This window comes from Ochotona princeps, chromosome 3 (assembly GCF_030435755.1).
Source record: "Ochotona princeps isolate mOchPri1 chromosome 3, mOchPri1.hap1, whole genome shotgun sequence".
In the NCBI taxonomy this organism is placed as follows: domain Eukaryota; kingdom Metazoa; phylum Chordata; class Mammalia; order Lagomorpha; family Ochotonidae; genus Ochotona; species Ochotona princeps.
In genome coordinates this window covers 77,568,465-77,589,074 of record NC_080834.1, presented here as the reverse complement: position 1 = coordinate 77,589,074, position 20,610 = coordinate 77,568,465, and positions in this window count along the sequence as shown.

Genomic DNA, 20,610 nt, shown 5'->3' with positions numbered 1-20,610 from the left:
CCAGCTCCCTGCTGATGGCCCAGGAAAGCAGCAGAAGATGACCAAATAGCTTGGGACCCTACACCCACATGGGAGACCCGAATACACCTGGATTCTGGCTTCAAATCAGTCCAGCTCAGCTCTGGCTGTTGCCATTTGGAGAGTGAACCAGAAGATAGAAGATCTTTCTGTCACTCCTTCTCTCTGTTAGTCTGCCTTTCCAATTAAAATAAATAAATAAAATTAAATAACGGAAGTTTTAAAATTTTTACTTGTTCTCCCAGACATTTGCCCTTTATCTGCTCAACTATAGCAAAACTTTAAACAGTTGTTCAGAAAACCTGCCCCCAAATTCTCTCTTCTTGTTTGCTGCTCTCCAGCTCTTCTTTCTGCCATGTGCCTAGAGTTCTTATTGAGATCAAGCTATCAGGTCCAAAGATGTTTCTCAGTCTTCATCTTTGCTTGAACTGTCAGCATCAATTAGCAGCTGGTTACTTTTTCCTGAAACACTGGTGCTTGACTTCCAAGATACAACATCATCATGGTGATAGTCCTGACCCACTGTGCCTTCTGTCTCATTTGTTAATTCCTTCTCTTCTCTCAGCCTTGGAGCCTTGGAGTGCTTGGAGTTCTTTGGACCACTGGTCTTAATCTACATTCCCTTCTTTGGTGATCTCATTCTGTTTCATGGCACTAAATACCATCTACTTGCTGATGACTCAAATCCCACCTCCAACCTGGCCCTGTGTCCCAAACTCCAGGCTCCTAGCAATTGCTCACTTGAATGTCTCACAGGCTTTTCATACATCCAGAATTCAATGCCAGGATCACCCCCCATTGTTATTACTGCCCACATTTAATCTCTCATGAAGCTGTGAATTGGATTAACCTTGTCTTGTTGGTACTTTTGCCTACATACAGGATATTCTCAACATAGCAACCAAGGTGATCCTTTCTTTTGACCTTTTTTAACATTAAGGCAGCACACATCACACTTGAAGTCTCACAGCGGCCTTCACCTCAGAAGAAAAGCCAATATATACATCCATATACTACCCCAGAAGAGCAATGCATGATCTGTTCTTCTAGACACCATCTTCTACTTTTCTTCACTTTACCCGCCTAGCTTTTGTCACGACAGCCATCTCAGTATTCCTCGGTCTGATGTCTAGACAGGTATCCCCCCACCTTAGGGCATTCATGATAATTGCCCTCTCTGCTTAGGACTCCTCCCCTCCACTGCCCAGTTGTAATTGATGGCTTGCTACCTCATTTTTTTTCCTACCTTCAAAACTTTATTCAGGGGTCATCGTTGTGATATGCTGGGTAAAGCTGATGCTCATGACACTGGCATCACACATGGGTGCCAATTTGTGTCTTGACCACTCAACTGTGCAGTCAGCTCCCTGCTAATGGTCTGGGAAAAACAATGGAAGATGGTCCAAGTATTTAAGTCCCTCTCATCCATAGGGAAGAACCAGATGAGGCTCCTAACTGGCCTGGTCCAGCCTCAGCTGTTACAGCCATCTGGAGGATGAGCCAACAGATGGAGGATCTCTCTGTCTCTTTATTTCTCTTTTTGTAACGCTGACTTTCAGATAAATTGGGAAAAAAAAAAGATCAAATGTCACCCTGTTCCTCATGTCTATATGGGAGATCCTTTTTGTACCAGTAAGCTTTATTTATTTATTTATTTATTTATTTATTTTGCTGACTTAATTACCACCTTCTAGCGGATTATAAAATGCATGTTTCGATATTGTGCTCCATCTGTCCTCACTAGAATGTGAACATTCTGCAGTCAGAGGTTCCTACCTGTTCTCTCAGTGCTATATCACTAGCGAGCCTCAGTCCATGTCTGGCAGGTGGTTGATGCTCAAGAATGAAAGACAGCTTTGATCCAAAGCATTTTGGTTACAAACTTCACCTTGTCTGGAACAAGGCCAGCAATACACCTGAGTGTATAGATGTCTTAGCCACAGTCACTTTCTGTTCAGAAGACGTAAGGTGCAAGGATAGTAATACAACACATCCAGAACAGCCATGATCAAGTGGCCAATATTCCTAAGAAGTACATTGCTAACAGTTCCTAAGAGCAACTATTACATTGTGTATTATACATGTTAGTCTATCCACTCTATGACAAATATACTTTTACTCCAACCTTCCTAGGAGTGAGAACATGAATTACAAGTCAGTGGTTGCCCAGTTAACAAGGTGATAGGGTCAAAGTTTGAGCCGATGCAACGAAGCTCTAGAGCTCACCATTTGCTGTCTGTGAGTATTGCCAAAGCAAGGCCTTATGTAATGAAAGAAGGTTCTAATTATCAGGCAAAAAGTAAAAAACAAACAAACAAAAACACTGCCTTGATTTATGTGTTGCCATTTCTGTACATTCAAATAACAAAACTCTTTGAAGTCCAAGGTCATTTTATCCAAATTCACTGTTTTCCAGGACTTAATAAGGTGGAAACAGCTCAAAAAGTACTCATTTTTCTGGCTTTCTTTCCTTGCACACTTTTCACTCTACATATGTTTTTTTTTAAGTAGCTCTTGTAATGCCCATAAATACCTGGCACTAGAAAAGATCTGAAGGTGCCATTGTCAATTGGCAAGTGTGAACACGGACATCATAAAATGTAGAGGAAACACTCAATAAGTAACTATTATTGTTACTGTTATTGTTTGCTAACAAACCTTTTTTTTAAACTGTTGTAAATTTTTTTTTTAAATATAGAGGGTTGTGGCTTTTAATTGGTAGGGATGATATTCTGCCAGCTGTGCCTTCAGACCGGAGATGGTCTCCCCAAGAAACTGTTGAATTTATCTGGACACCAAGTGCTGGACACTATGCAAAGTACATGCTGACAATGAAAAAGTTATGATTGGATTTGGACTGTAATGCTGCAACAAGGTGGAGGAATCCACCATGAGGGGAGGGTACGGGGAAGGGTTGGGGGAATCCCAGAGCCTATGAAACTGTGTCATAAAATGAAATGTAATAAAAAAAAAGATTCTGTGGTTAACAAATGGTGTGGCTGAAAAGATTCAACCAATTTTTAAATGTATTTTAGTTTTACTAATAAAAAGGTTATTATACCACAAAAAAAATTAGAGGGTAAATAAAGCAATGAACTTTTCCCATGAACTTTTCTATTACTGGGGTTCTTTAAAGTTCTCCTATTAGATCACAGACCAGAGCTGCATGCCCTGTGTCCACAGTTCTGAGTCTTGCACAAGGGAGGCTGTGCTCTAAACTACACCACAACATTTCTCAGCTGGCTGCCTCTCCAGAATCTCTAGTGGCTGTGGTATCTGATCCTACTTTTCTGCATCCTCCACCCCCTGAATTGGGAAAGAAATTATTGTTGCTACTCTTTCCTTTCATTAACAAAGGTTGGTTGGAATAGATAAGCTTTTGATGTCCCATATCTGTGTATCTCTTCCTGTTCTCTATACTGATAGTGTAACAACTTTTCATGGTTATTAACTCAGCCGGTTCTCATCCCGTCTGACTCCAGGAACAGCTGTTTCGGGAGGCAGGCAAGCATCAGTTGTTAAAGCCTGACTGCCAAGTAATTTCAGTCCTTTGTCTGCCCTCATTGAAAAACAAAGTTGTATTTTGTAAAGTGTAACTAATGACACCCAACTCATATTTTCTGAACTCTTCACAGAGGATAGATAGCACAATGAGAGAGCTCAAAAGAGTGGTTTCCAACTATAGCTGTCCCTCTCTGGAACTGTCTACAATCACGTTGACCATTGTGTTGTACAATGTTATATACGAGTTCCACATCACATACTCTTTGGAATTTAGTACTACAATAAATTTTTTTCTGTCTTAGAAAGTAAATGTATCTTCGTTAGAAACATCCACTTCACTGGATCTGCAATCCCTGTTAAGGACAGCTGTGCAAACCAATGTGTCTCATTGTCCTGGTTTCTAGGAAGCTCAGAATCAAAGTTTCTAATAAATTATTGTATGAGAGTTGCAAAGACTTTGCTTCTTTCTCGTTTTACATTTCTGCTCTTTTTTTTTTAAATTCCAGTAATCTTACTGGACAATTTATTTTGCTTAAGTCTTTTGCTAACTATAAACATAAAAATAGTACACTAGCCAAATTAATACCAGAAACTTACCTAAAATTAAAACGACAATTACTTGAACTTTCAAGAGACACAAAAAGATGAATATCTGAGTTTTGTCTCTTTGGTGAGTTTAATTATCATTTTTTTGCACTGTTTTATGTTTGAACTATTGTATAATTGATTCTCCAACTATGAGAAAAATCAATCCATTTGGAATGTCTGATTAATTTCTGTATCAAAATTTTCTCTTTCTGGCCTACAACCAGTCTCCTCTGTGAATTTATAGGCACCAGGCAGGAAAAGGATTGTAGTAAGTGTGTGTGTGTGTGTGTGTGTGTGTGTGTGTGTGTGTTGTATCTCTTTTAGATTAACCTATTCCAGCTGTGTTTTTCTGGCTTACTTTCCTAATCACTTGAAGACCCTGAATTGGTCTCCTTTCCCTGCAAGGCAGGAATTTTTAAAAAGGAATTTTCTTTGCATCTTATCTGCTTATCACAGAAAAGCCCAGCCAAGCAAAAGCAGGGAACTTAACCTCTCTTCTCTGTGTTGTTATTTTCCCTTTCGCCTGAGTTCCATAGTTTACCACTTCCTTCACACCTTGATTCTAAAGTCAGATATGTACAGCCACTGCATTAGAGAGTCTCAATACATGGCAGAAAGTAAGGAATAGTAAAGGCAAGTTTACTAAGTACTTCTGTGTTACACATGGGTGTGCCTAGATTTGGGGAAGACAGAAAAAAAAAAAATCAGACATTTTTTGATGTGTCTGTAAGGAATACCCAAAAATTCATAAAAAATGCAATATTATGAAAAAGTTAAGCATGGATTTCAAACTACTCTGCACAAAAACCATTTTAATTCCATCTTTAGTTTAAATAAACTTCATTTACTGTCTAACATGATGTAATGAGATAATGTAATGTAATACTTAATGTTTTTAAAGATGGTACAAAGGCACTCAGATAAAGGAGCATCTGTACTTTATGATGGCATATGTGGCTTTCATGGTGAAATAAAAGACCTTCTGCACTGAGGAAATGGTCAAGGCAAAGGGGATTTGGGAAGGGGTGAGTAACAGTGCAGCCTGCTGAGGGATTACGTGCAGAGGGAGGGGTGAGAGATAAGATACAGGGAGCTGGAGCCAACTCTGGGGGGGGAGAGGAGAGACAGGGCTTTGCATTTTACATTTCATGCCAACTCCCACTATAATAATACTGTTTCATGGCCCTAAACTTGCACAGGCTGCTCCTTCCATGGAAACTACAGGAAGAGGCACTGTCTGTGTAGGGAATAGAACCTGATTATATAGGGCTAGGATGAAGGAGATCTGTGATGCACTACAAAATGTAAAAGACTCCTTTACAGCCCGAATGAGCCTGTTTCCGATCTTAAACCAGTCGAGGCTGCCCCATTTAGCATTTCTTCCTCTGGGTACTCAGAAGTAGACTTTCTGCACCTACTCATTTCTGTCGTTGTTTCTACTTGCTATTACCATTCAGTGGTTCTAGATTTTAAAATGTTCACAGAAATAAACATAAAACAGGTACATTTGGGCTGTTGGTTTAAGTGTCAGTTTGGAAATTCAGGGATAATATTTCATCCAGTAAACTGTCCCCAGAGCCTTGGGACTTTTTTGCCCTTTTTAAAAAGTTCCACTTTCTGGGGATAATTTCATTGCTCCTCTGAGGGAAATTGTAAAGACAGCTACTAAATACATTGTTGTATAGTAATCAGCAATGACAGGAGATTTAGTGTAAGCTGTCAATAAAGTCTTAATGGTCAAAGTTTGTGAAAACCAGTTAGTGATGTTTACGACCATCCGGTTCTTTCAGACTGATTGGAGTCTGGCAATCCTGAAGAATAAGAAATTTCTATAAATCACTTAGCAATTAAAGATGATGGAAATTAATCTACTGTGTTGTTCAAATGGGAACCCAAAGAAAGCATTTAAAATGTCATTCTCAAATGTTGATTTCCAGATGTTAATTTCTAAATTATTAGTATTTTATCTGTAAGATTGGCTTGACAATCTCCAGAATTTAGGATGTGCATTTGGTACAATGTAGAAGGTGCTGCTTGGGTCGCTCCATCTTGTTTTTGAAGACCTGGATTCCCTCTCCACTCACAATTCCAGCTTACAGCTAATTCAGACCTGGGAGACAGGAAACAATGGCTCAAGTAGTTGAGTCCCTACCATTCCTGTTGGAGACCTGGACTGAGTTCCTGGTTATTGACTTTGTCCTGGCCAAACTCCGGCAATTGTAGGCGCTTAAGGGCCAAGCAAGCCCAAAGGAGATCTCTTTCTTTCTCTTTCAAATAAATAAAATAGAGAAAAATTTAAATTCCCAGACATTTGACATAGGAATATGCACATATCTTTAATATTGATAGGAGAGGAAGAGAGGAAGAGAGAGAAAGAGAGCAAGTGAGGGAATCTTCCATCATCTGCTGGCTCACTTGCTAGATGGCTGCAAACGTTAGAGCTGGGAAAGGCAGAAGCCTGTAGCCAAAAATTTCATCCAGGTTTCACACCAGAGTGGCAGGGACCCAAATACTTTGAAGTACAGATGCATCTTTAATATATGAATTCAATTTCCGAGCAAATAGTCAGGGAACTGGATAGAAACAGGAGCAGCCAAAACTTGAACCAGTGCTCCAATATGGGTTACTGGTGTTGAAGGCCCTAAAATTAACTTCTAAAAAGTTTACCAACCCAGCAGTGAACAAGAGTAAAATTACATGTATTAAAACGTTGATACTCAAGAAGCAAGCACATATGTGTTCAAAGGCTACCAGTGGTGTTTTCTGGGACACTCCTTCTGTTTTCTCTAAAAAAAAAAAAAAAAAAAAAAAAAAGGCCAGGGGAAATCTACGGCCTCCCAACAACAGAAGGCTGGTGGAGGAAATACACTAGTACTTCTCACACTTCTAGTCTGTTGAGCACTAATGTTCAATGTGATCAAGACAATCCAGGGTGTGCTTCATTGTTTTCTTTCTGCAAGATTTAGTCTCATCCTGCATCCATAAGCTGCAAAGTGATAATCCAGGTGAAAATTTCCTTGTTTAGACAGCATTGAAGGTCCATTTGGGGGGAGGGGATAATACTATTGATGAATAATCTATCTGTAATTAGTTCCTAAAGGAAAGTTATCTCTCATTGGCTGTTAACCCTTCATATCAGATTCTCAATGACTGTAAAATCATTTGAATACTTTGAACCTACTGGAACCATCAATTGCTTGTTTTCCATTCCACCTGTCACAATTCTCAGTGTAAAAGGGTTGAGGGGTATGCATGGAAGAAGGTGAGAATCACTCACTGTGTACACCTGCACAGCAAGTCCAACATATCAGAGTAATTGTCTCCTCCCCTAATGTGATAGCCTTAACCCTTTCCCTTTGTTATGTGCTGTTATTAAGAATATTATCTTATATCTACTCATCCAAAACCCCAATCTAGAAAACTTCTTAAGTCTCTTGTTTTTCCTTAATTGCTATTACCAATCCATTGCCAAATTTTATCTTTTTTACCCTGTAAATATTTGCTAATAGCATTGTCTCTCCTGCCTGCTTTGTCTTCATTGGTTACCTAGTACACTCATAGAGATGGCCAAGAACAAATGCAGAGGTCAAGGAGAGATGAAGCCATGTTAGGTCTGGGGCTGGAGGGACACTGGATGTGTAATAAGTAAGGGTTGCCCAAGTCAATGAAGTATGAAAGATCCTAAAAGGAAAGCTAAGATCCACATTGTATAAAGAGTTTCTCCAAATATCAAACCGAGAACCAATGTACTTAATCTTGACTGGGAATGGGGTATAGGACAGTTGATGAGAAATTACTCAAACTTTGAAGCTTAGGTTTACGATTTATAAATAATCTTTATAATCTTTATGAATAAAGATTTGTTTATTTTTATTTGAAAGGCAGGTTTACAAAGAGAAAGATCTTCCATCTGCTGTTTCACCTCCAGATGGCCACAATGGCTAGAGTTGAGGCCACCTGAAACGAGGAGCCAGGGGCTTTTTCCAGGTCTCTCACTTGGTTGCAGGTATCTAAGGACCTGGGTCATCCTCTGTTGCTTTCCCAGTCCACAAGCATGGAGGTGGATTGGAAGTCAAGCAATCAGGACATGAACCTGTGCTCATAGGGGATGCTGGCACTTGCAGGGAAGGATTAGCCTATTGAGCTACCACACTGGTGCCAACCTTTTACCTTAATTGCCATTTTATTCTCAGTGGGGTACTTCATAATGAATACTACAAAACATTTGCTAAACAATTACATGGGAGGAACTTGGGAAACTCCTCTGTCGGGACATAGTCCCTGCAGGTGAGCACAAGAACCACGATAGAGAATAACCTAGAGCAGGTCAGGGAATGGCACCCACAGGCATATATTTGGTGCAGGTTGAGGGTGAACCAGGCAGGACCAGTTCACATCACCTGCTGGCGAATCTGAGCACCAAAATTGAGTGTGGGTTGGGTTGGGTTTGGCTACAACACATACCAGTACACATGAGGGCCAGGACTGGGAGCCAACTGGTCTAAGCTGGGCTGTAGCCCCCACCCAGAGTGAGCTTGAATTAGGAGTGGGCAAATGCCCAGGTGAGTGGGCCATGCCAGACTGGGCCGCAGCACCCAACCAGCACATCTGAGACCCGGGCGAGGGGAGGGGGCAAAGCCGGTAGGGGGACTGCATGGGGCTCCCCTACTGGACCACTCCAACTGGAGGGCATGAGTTGGGATGGGGGCAGACCAGACTGGGCAGGGTTACAATACCTGTTGGCCTCATATGAGCTGGACCAGGGAAAAGCCAGGCTGGGTTGACTGTTCCTACTGGTGCATACATAAGTCAGAGTGGGTGAGGGTTGGTTGGGGTTTGCCACAGCATCAGTTGGCAGATGTTGGCACTGGACCTAATTCTGTCAAGTTAAACTGCAAAACCACCTGGAGAGTTCATGATCCGGGAGTGGGAGTGGGCCCATTAGGGAAACAGTGGGCACCTCCCTCTTGTGTTGCCACTCAGACTGGTGAACATGAGAACAAGGACGGGGCAGACATGGCTAGATAGAGAGTGGCACCAGCGTGTATGTAGGCTGGATAGTGGGACTGGTTGGGTTGAACTAGGCTTCAATGCCCATTGACATGTATGATAGCTGAATGGGATGTGGGACAAACTGGACTCGTCTGCTGTACATACTGGCAAGCACAGGAACCAGGGCAGGGGAAGGGCCAGGTGGGGGTTATTGTGGGTCGCTCTGACTAGGCTGCAGCTCCCACTGGTTTGCGTGAGAGCCGAGTGTGTGGTGAGCAGAATTAGGCTGGGCTGCAACACCAATTAGTTCGTGTAGAAAACAGGACTGGAGGCAGAAATGACACAGCAATTGCAACTACCAGCATATGCATAAGCTGATTGAGATGACAGACTGTGCCAGAACCTGTACTGGCAAGCACACACAAGAATCAGGCCTGAGATTAACTCAGATGAAGTTTCTTTGGAGATCCCCCCCCCCCCCAATTGAACTCCTAGACTCAGAATACCAACCATGAGGAGAATTGCAGGTTCCACGGTCTGACCGTGAAGTGCATGTGTCAAAGCTGAGCCTCCTCAGTGGCTCAGACAGAGCAGTGGGCAGCAATATCCAGATGCACATGGAGGATATGGCAGTACACTGGAGCCTCCTGCAGAGGACATGTGGTACCATGACAGAGGGCAAAACAAATTGATCAATTACCCCAGCCAAGTGTTGGCAGTGAAAATTTGGACAGATGGAGACCCTAAGGTGGACTGTGTCAGCCAGTGGACCCCTCAAATCCTTTAAAACAAAATAAATTTAAAATCTTTAGCATGAAAACAAATCAAGGGATAAAAACAAGTTGTCTGACCACTCCACATCATTTTCTTGTTTAATGGTTTGTTATTTCCTCCCTGCTCTTCCTGCAAAGGAGTATTTTAACAACAAACTGCCTTCAGGTATTTGCATGCCTTACTCTTGTTCACCTTTCCCCTCATAACCCCTGTTCACCCAGAAATAGTTCAGCAATCGCCCTCTCCAGAAGGTTTTGGCTGGGTGCCAAAGTATTTCACATTATCATACCGCAATTGTTCTGTCTCGTGTTTCTCTGCTCAAGATATACACTCATTTACATGCATTCTGTTGGTCCTGCTTCTCTAAAGATCCCTGATATAGAGGTGTTCTGTTTTGATTTCTTGTGCCTACAACATAACACAATGAAAAAACAAAAAATTAAATGTAGCTGGAACTCATGGTCGTTGACACAGAAAACTCCACTGAATATAGCCAGTCTGGTAATGGAAGGGAAGCGATGATGCGATTGACTGAAACCAGGTACCCAGCATATCCCGAAGGCCCCTGGTTGCTTAAACATCTGAAGCACAATAAAAAATAATTAGGCAAATATACATATTTGCCATATATACTTATTTTGTTTCAATGCCAATGAAACACTTTGCAAAGCTTTCTAGCAGCACTGTAAACCCCGGGTGTTGGGAGTAGTTGGGCTCTTCACCTCCCCCGAGAACACAGCAGGACCAACCAACAGCTAGAGTCTGGAACTGGCATCTTTCTCAGACTATCCCACTGGACCAGTTCTTGTGTTTGACTTTGTTTTCTGAATGGCTGATGACACATTGCAGAAGACCTCTCCACACCAGCTGCTCTGGCCACTCTGTCACTCAGCATCAGATCCAAACAAAGCATGTCTTCAGTGAGACAATGAAAAAATGCCTGCGAATGAGCACAAAGTTACAGCCCAGGATCGCCAGCCATTGCCAGCCTCAGGCTAACTGACCGGTGTTTACTGGGCTATTGAGTGTACACTGGAAAAAGCTATTGTATTTCCAAGAAAACAAGTATTCTCTTCTATGTACATAGTACATTGTTTTATTGTACTATGACAGTCTCTGAAGATAAAGTGCACCTGGCAGTTCTCACCAGATCCCTGCGCAGCACTGGCTCCGTCTTCCTGGAGTTCTCCTCTTTGGGCTTCACCCGCTTCCATCAGTTTGGTCGGCTCTGTCTCGGAGGAGACACTGGGATCCACGTCAGCCTGCACACAGTGAGAACAGATAGGTGCCATGACTGGGGAGCTGAAAGCTGATCTGCTGTGGAAACTGAAGATCAACAGATGCTGCACAGCTGGGAAACACTGCTGCTGGAGTTGAAAAACAGACATCCTGGATCACTGTTACTTCCGCACCTACTGTCATTTAAAATGATCAAGCCACATCCCAACCATCAGCAATAACAGGCATTCTGTGGATAGAAGAGTTACACATTTTTAAGCAGCTTTGAGCAACCAGTACATTTATCTTCCCTCATTAATGGCACTGTGTCCAGGAACTCCGGTAGATGCCAGCAACAGCAGACAGTGCAGTGCAAACTATATTGTGTACGTATTGTATTTTCCCTTTATAGACATATTCGTGATAAGGCTTAATGTATAAATAAAATACACTAGGAATTTACCATCAATGAATAAATTGTAAAGAAAAATTTGTACACATACACAATAAAATACTACTCAGCCATAACAATGGATGAAATATTTTAATTTTCAACCGGGTAGATGAAGCTGAAGGTCATTATGTTAAATGAAATAAGTCAAATACTGTTTGTTATTCTCAAGCCTCCTTTCATGGAACGAGTTGTCCTTACATGAGTATTGAGGAAAAGGATTCCAATGTGTAAATATGTTAGAGTTGTCCAGTTAGTGCAAGCAATCATCCAATATCAAAAATACCAAAGCAAAAATTAGGATCAGATTTCAATAAAACACTAAGAAAACATATTGCGGGGGCTGACATCATGGTGGCTAGTTTTGTTGGTGCTGCCATCCTAAATGGTTGCTGGTTCGTGTCTCAGCTGATCCACTTCCTGATCCAACTGCTTCTTATGCTGGGAAAGCAGTGGAGGATGGCCCAAAATCTCCACTCACACTGGAGACCTGGAAGGAACTTCTGACACCCAGATTTGGACTGGCCTAGCTACCAATGCATGGAAGACCTCTCTTTCTCTCGATCTCTCTGGGTCTCCCTTTCCTCTGTAATTCTGACTTTCCCAGTAAAATAAGTAAATCTTTTAAAAAAGAAAAGAAGGAAAGAAAGAAAACATATTGGGCCAGTGTTGCAGTTTAGCCTTTGAAGTGCCATATAGGTACTGGTTGGAGTCCCAGTTCCTCCACTTCCAATCCAGGTCCCTATTATTTTGCCTGAAAAAACACCAAAGGATGGCTCAAGCCATTAGGCCCTTGCACCCACGTGGGAGACCTCAGAGAGATCCTGGCTTGTGGCTTCTGCACTGGTTCAGCTCCTGCTGTTGGCAGCGATTTGGGGGTGTGGACCAGTGATGTAACATCTTTTTCTGTGTGTCTCTTTCTTTCTGTAAATATGTCTTTCAGATAAAATTAAAAAAATAAAAAAAGAATAGGTTGTTAACAGGTAGGATTTTTTTTTTTTCTGGAATGCAAGGATGATTCAGTATGAGAAAACGTAATGATAAAAATACCATGTTAATAGATTTAAAGAGAATAGGGGCCCGGTATAATAGCGTAGTGGCTGAAGTTCTGTCCTTGAACTTGCTGGAATCCCATGTGGGCGTCGGTTCTAATCCTGGCTGCTCTGCTTCCCATCCAGCTCCCTGCTTGTAGCCTGGAAAAGCAAAGATGGCCCAAAGCCTTGGGACACTGCACCCTGGTGGGAGTCCTGGAGGAAGCTCCTGGCTCCTGACTTTGGATTGGTTCAGCTCCAGCTTGGGGAGTGAATCATCGGACAGAGATCTTCCTCTGTCTCTCCTCCTTTCTGTGTATCTGCCTTTCCAATAAAAATAAATAAATTCTAAAAAACGATAAAGAGAATAATCAGATGATTATTGTTGAATGCAAAAGGAAAAGTAAAAGCTTTGGATGAAATTTAATGCCAGTTCCTGATACAAATAATAATATTTTTTAAAAGTGTGGACATTTGCTTCAGCAGTTAAGTTACCGTTTGGGATGATCACATCCCATGTTTGAGTGTCCGGTTTCAGTCCTGGCTATCTATCCTCTGACCTGTTAATGTGTACCCTGGAAGGCAGCAGAGGGTTGCTCCAGTTCATGCATCCATGCTGCCCATGCAGGAGCCCTAGACTGAGTTCAGGGACCCTGGCTGAACACAGTCCTGACTGCCGCTGGCATTTGTCAAGTCAGCAAATGGAAAATCTGTCTTCCTACCTTACAGATAGTAAGATAAATTTAAAATTTAAAAAGGGTATCTTTTACTTAATGGTGAAATTAGAGATGCAATCCCACTAAGACTGGGTAAGGGGCAAGGATGCTTACTATTTCTTATTCGCTTGAGTGTTATGCTAGAAATATTAGCCAGTATTATTTAAAAAAGAAAGAAAATAGGAGCCGGTGTCATGGCATTACAGCTTAGCCTCTATATGCAGGGCCAGCATCCCACTTGGGTGCTGGTTTGAGTCTCAGCTGATCCACTTCTAATGCAGCTCCCTGCTAATGTGCCTGGCAAAGCAACAAAATATGGTCCAAATCCTTGGGCCCCCGTACCTATGTCAGAAACGCAGAAGAAGCTTCAGGCTCCTGACTTAGGACCACTAAGCTCCAGTCATTGTGGCTATCTGAATTGTGAATCAGCAAATGGATGATGTCACGTCCAATAAAAACAAATTAATCGTAAAAAAAAGAATAATCAGATGATTATTTTTGAATGCAGATGATTATTGTTGAATGTAAATCTGCTTTTCAAAGAAGACTAAACAGACATTTAAAAAGAACGTTAAAATTGTTCCAGGAAATGCAAAATAGTATCTATTTCAGGCGATATGATAGTTTGTCTTACAGACAGTAAAATTTGGTTTACTGCTCAGGATAATGTTAATTAATTTTATATTTTAAAGACATCTTTCTTTTTATTTGAAAGGCAGAGTTATGGAGAGGAGAGGCAGAGGGAATGGGAGAGAGATCCTCCGTCCACTGGTTCACGCCCCAAATGGCTATGATGACTGGAGCTGAACCAATTCAAACCCAGGAGCCTGGAGTTTCTTCCAGGTTTCCCATCTGGGTACAGGGGCCCAAGGACTTGAGCCACCTTCCACTGCTTTCCAAGACCACAAGTGTGGAGCAGAATTAGAAGTACAGCAGTCAGAGGAAAGAGCTGGCGTGGATTGGCTCATGCCTCGCTGGGTGGGACACAAAGATTAGTCACTCCTCACCATGGTGTTGAGGATTTTCCTGCACACCGCCCCCCCCCCCAAAAAATGTTCTGCACCTTAATTGTCGACAAATATCTTGTTAGAGTTACAAGCCAGTCTAGATTATCCTAAAATCTGCCAAGATCAGCAAAATTATACTTCAACACAACAAACGGCTAAATACTAAAATGAAATAGACACAAGACAGCTGAATGGTACCTTATAGCCATTTTAAGGTATATAGCAGCTGGTCCTGTATACAAACTAAAATTGAAATGTCAATGAGCTAATCATAGGTTGTGGTGAAGAACTTGCTTTTTTTTTTTTTTTTAACATACTGGTTACTCAAAACCATGTCAATTCCATAATATTGCAAATTGCTGTTAATGTTATATTGGGACTCTTAATTGACTGGGATGATATTCTACCAGCTCTAACTTTGGGCCAGAAATGGTCTCCCCAAGAAACTGTTCAACCCATCTGGACAATAAGTAGCTGGACTCTATGCTTGGTATATGTTTGCAAGGAAAGAATCTTGATTGAATTTGAACTGTAATACTGCATCAAGGTGGAGGAATCCACCAGGGGGGAGGGGCGTGGGGAGGGAGAGGGGTGGGGGGATTCCCAGAGCCTATGAAACTGTCACATAATGCAAAATAATTAATAATAAAAAAAAGAAGTACAGCAGTCAGGACTCAAACCATTCCCATATGGGATGCTAGCACTGTAGGTGGAGGCTTAACCTACTATACTATGGTACTGGCCCCAGGATAATGTTAATTTTAAAGTAATTCTAAATTCTAGAAAAGCTGCCAAAATAACACAAAGAACATTTATTCTGGAAACACTTGAGAAAAATTTTGAACACAGTGCCAACCATTCCTAAAACATCAGTGAGTAACCCTTCAAATGAGGACAATTTCCAGATAACTACAACACAAGCATCAAAGTCAGGGAATTGTCACTTAAGCTTAACCAACTTTGAGTCGCAAACTCTGGCATTACTCAAGTATATGCAAAATGTCCCGTATGGGATCTAGCTAGGAGCAGGTGTTCCTTGTCGTTGTCATTCTCTTTCTTCCCTTTTCATTCTGGAGGAGCAGCCTGGGTGGCCTCTCACAGACTAATTTATCCTCACTCCCACCCACTCTGAACCTGGCTGGGAAAAAAAGCAAAGAGAGCCATGGCAACCGAGACCCATCCTGCCAGACATGGAGCATGAATAATTACTTGAGTGCTTAGAGAAAAACCTGGAAGTGATGTCATGCTTTTATCTTATTTAGCAAGGCTTTGAAGAAGAATGTAAAAATAGAATCCATGAACCTGTTCATCCTTTCCTGAATGTTCACAAGGAGGTTGTCCAGTTTCCACAGTGGTTCTAAGGCAGTCTCTTTTAGAGTTAGCTGTGTAATTCTCAGATTTTAGTGTTCTCAGGGCTGACTGGTTGCCAAGAAAATCTCAACTAAGAAGGCCGTTCTTAGACTGAAAACATTTTGTTAAAGATTCATTTATTTTTGTTGGAAAGATATTCTGTTCTCTGATTCAGTCCTCAATTTTCCACAATGACCAGAGCTGAGCCGATTTGAGGCCAGGAGCCAGGAGCTTCTTCCAGGTCTCCCACATGGGTGCAGGGTCCCAGAGCTTTGGGCCATCCTCTACTGATTTCCGAGGCCACAAGCAGGGAGCTGGATAGAAAGTGGAGCCAGGGAATAAACTGGTAATGTATGGGATCTTAGCAGATGCAAGTGGAGGATTTAGCCACTGGGTTATCGAGCTGGGCCCTTAGATTAAATTTTAAACAGGCATATGGACAGGCCAGCACCCCAATTGCGTTCTATGTAAGTTAAATGAAAGGTTCTCACTGTTCTCTGTCTCAGTGTTTTCTTGATAATTCTTAGACATCTGTCAGACTGTTTCCCAGGACAGTAATTCAACTTTATTCCCTCACTATATTTTTATGATAACCAAAGTGTTCATTTTCCTCCACATTTACCATTTCAGGGCTTTGGGAGTGCATGGAGACATCAGTAACTGTATTTCTGGGTTTCTTTTTATGCATCTTTGTCCTCTGCCTTTGTTGAATAACCCATCCAGACATCTGGTTGGTTGTCTTTATCCTGTATCAGTTTGGATGCCTTAAGCCTGTATCCCAGACAGCATTCTTGAGCCAGTGAAATGATCATATTCAGAGTTCCTTTTTATTTTTTTTGACAGTAACTTCTAGATTTGTTTAATTCTCATGACCTATGCTTTTGAAGTCTGCTCAATGAAAGTATTTACAAATGATGATGGTTTATTTTGCCCCCATCTCAACCTTATGGGCACTATTGTTTACCCTCCTTCTTTTGTGGGAGACTCTATACTGAAAACAGATTGGAGAGATAGAAAGAGAGGTCATGGGATGGGACAAATCCCACTTCTGGGTGGATGGAGAGTAGGGTAAAAGCTGGTGGGCTTTCAAAAAACACACAATTGGCCTTACGCTAGACTTTTTGGATTTTCTGAAACAGTCTATATTGACAGGTTAAAAAAAATCTACACTTCTTTTTTCACGAGATTTCCTATTTATTGAGTTCAGCACTGATCTTGAGTAGCCCTGAGCAACTCTATTCCACAGATCATGAGTTGAAGAGCTTTGAAATGATGTATTTTAATTCCATGCATAGCAAGCTCTAGCACTTACCAGTGTGTACCTTGAGCACAGACTCAATGATTCTTTCATTTTGTTTAATCCAACATTTTACAAATGTGTTTTCAGAATGGTGCAAGCTTTTTTAATTTTTTCAACACAGTACATATTACCATAGCACTCCAAAGAGTAAGACTTTAAAAGTTTGGTGTAAGAAACATCACTCTGTCAAGACTGATAGGAAGTATTTGAAGTTAGGCAACTCAATAAAGAGACCAGTTATAATCATTCATAAGGATTTATGAATACAAAGTTGCGTAAGGCCTACATACCCCTTACTTATTATTCTCTAGCTCTTTCTGTGTTTGGTCCTAAAAGAAGAGTTTTTTTGTTTTGTTTTGTTTTTTAAGCATATTATAATAAACAGTATGTACTGGTTACCTTCTGTGTGCCAGGCTCTATTCTAAGCACACTGCAGGTTTTAGATTACGTAACATAATTGTTCAGGTAGATTGTATTATTGTAACCATGTTGTAACAAGACACCTAGGTCTAGAGGGATTAGGAGACTGAACCGCAGAAATCACACTAGATGTTAAGTGTGAATCAGGTATTACAGAGGTGAAATCACACTCAGAACTGGTAGTGGGAGACGGGAGTCTTTAAAAAAATTCATGAGGATGTTTATCATGAAAACCTACACAGGTAAAAAAAAATTTTTTTTGCCTTAAAACAAGCTTTTCTCTTGATTCCTTTTCCCCTTAACTGTTTAAAGTGCTCTTGAATTTAACACTCTGTTATTCTACTGGAGTAATGCCTATTCCTGGTGAATCTCACACACAGCCTAATGTACAGGTTCTAATCCCTGTCCTAACCCAGCACTATCTGCTGAACTGCAGACTCAGCACTGCTTGCTAGCGGTGTTAGTAAGAAGCCATTATCACTGGCACCTCACACTTCGTGTGGATCCAAGAGAACTTCCTCCTCACCCTTTCAAAGTTACCATTCCTTTTGTGTTCCCACTTCCCAGTCATGCGTGAATGTCTTCATCTGATGAATCTGAGTGAGTCCTGTGTGCTTGGCCCAGTGCCTTGTCAGGATATGAAGGTGAACAGGCCTTCTCTTCCTCCTGCCTTCTGTTTTTCTCATGATTTTGGTGAACACGTGCTTCATCCTCTTTCTCTGTTATGTCCTTTCATTTTCATGTATAGCAGCTGTTGTCTTCTCCAAATTGCTCTTAAACATATTCATGTGAAAGTGAAATTTATTGTATCAGATTATCTTTCTAGAACAGGCTATTGGCACAGCTCTAGGTGTGATGGCAAATTGTGTTCTAAAGATGGCCTAAATGGCTAAATCCTCTCCTTGCATCTGCCAGGATCCCATACATTACCAGTTTATTCCCTGGCTCCACTTCCCATCCAGCTCCCTGCTTGTGACCTGGGAAATCAGTAGAGGATGGCCCAAAGCCTTGGGACCTTGCACTCATGTGGGAGACCTGGAAGAAGCTCTTGGCTCCTGGCCTCAGATCGGCTCAGCTTTGGCCATTGTGGCCACTTGGGTGAACAGAAGATCTTTCTCTCTGTCTCTCCTTCTTTCTGTAAACCCTCCTTTCCAACAAAAATAAACAAATCTTTAAAAATAAAAAAGACAATCCTATCAACCCACATCTTACATGCTTGGCTTATCACATACAAGATGGTGACCTTCCTCCATCATGAGGTGGTCTACATCTCTTTCTGGATAGGGAAGGCCTCTAAGTGTGGCTTAGTGCATTGCAAACCAAGAGCTGAAAGGCAGACAGTTCCTGCTGTGCCTTCCGGTCTCTTGTGTTTAAAACTTATTCCCTCAACCAGAAACCTTCCTGCAGTCCATATGTGAAGGTACTCCTGGTGACTACCCCTGCTGAGGGCTCCAGCTAACAACTAGTACCAAACCACAAATGATGAATGACAAAACTTTAGAAAATTTCCAGTCCTAGCTTTCGAATGACCTCAGCTTGCACTCAGTAGATCAGATATTTCTTCTGAGCCTAAGTTTCAAATAAATATTGCCATTACTTGAAGCCACTAAGGTATCTGATCCATAGAATTAGGTAGCCAGAAGAGCTGCCTACCTGTTTTCATCTGCTGCTCCCATTGCAAGGTCCCGTGGCACAAGGCACAGCAGCCCAGAAGGAGCTGCTGCCAGGAGGGCAGGCACCATTACTAAGTGTCAATCATGTGCCAGTCTTTTTAAAAATTTAATTGTCTTATGACATTTAATAAGGTATATGTAGTATGTCTGCTGCATTATCTGTTGTGTTGAAACTGATATATGGTGGGATAATAAGAAAATACAACTCACTCACACAGACTACACGTTCAACCACAGCTCTCTATATTACAGCTAGGTGGTGGAAAACAGGCTGCTTCCAGACCTGCAGATTTTCCTTCTCAGAATCCCATGTAAGAATTAAAATATCAAAGGCATGTGAGACAGCCTGCAAGTATGTGGCTCCTTGCTGATAGCTTTTTATAATAATGAAATAATTTTTAAAAGAAAGCAAAAAAAAAGGAAATGACAGCAAATGAGCTTAAGATTATATATGCAGTGATATGAACAGCAGTCTAGCTTGTTATAGCAAGGGAAATGGAAATAAGTTATTATTAAAATAATGGCTAAGTGCACATATGTTCAAATAGAATAATTTGGAAATTAGGCAAATTATTTAAACTTATCTGAATGATAAATTTTAAGTGAAAAGAGCAAGTTACATGTATATAGCAAGTTGCATGTATGTGTATAGCAAGTTGTAAAGCAATATATGTAATAACATCTGCTATTGTTAAAATAGAATAAAAGGCTAAGAGTCAGAAAGGGACACAATAAAATTTATGTCATTTTCCTTTGTGTACTGGCAATAGAGAGGTTTGAAGTTCAAATGATTACTTTGATTAACTTATATAATTACATCTTTGGTGTTTTTTGTATTTTTAAAATGAAATATAGGGGCATAGTACACAGGTAAATTTAATAGCATTGCAAGAAAATATTAGCATTTATAGAAATAGTAAAGTCTGAAGATATTGTTGTATTCAGAAAAAGATGATCGTTTGGGATAGGTTAACGCATATTTAGTATAAAGTGAACCTGGACCTTAGGATTGCATTGTGGTTAGAGTTACGGAAGCTATTAGCAGCAGTTGAGGGTTTGCCAGGACAGGTCTTCTTGGTTATGATACTTGAAGGGTTTAGTCAGGAGCTTGATTATGGATAGCACTTGTAGCTGAAGATTCTGGGGTCAAAGGCAAGACTCCCAAGTCAGCATGGTGGGAAGCAGCACTGCAGATCTTCTCCACTACTCCCAGTTGCCCAGACTGTAGGGAATCTTTCTGTCTTCCTCTTGTCTCTGTCTCTTTGACATAGCCTTGTTTGCTCCATAGGGCTATCTATCACATGCCATTTCTCTGATTCACCAATGATTGTTCTGGGCTTTCAATCTAATACAAAGGATCTTCAAAACGTTAATTGAACATGTATATCATTTTAAAAAAAACTATGTTTAAGAACATTTTGCAATAAAATTGTCTTTATTTGCATTTTTCCAAGAACTTTAAAAAAGTTCTCAGATGAGATTTGCTAGGTAGTATATAATCCTACTTATAAAACCAGTCTTTTTGAATGCATCTGTCCCTACCTTAAGCTTATTTCTACTTTTAACCT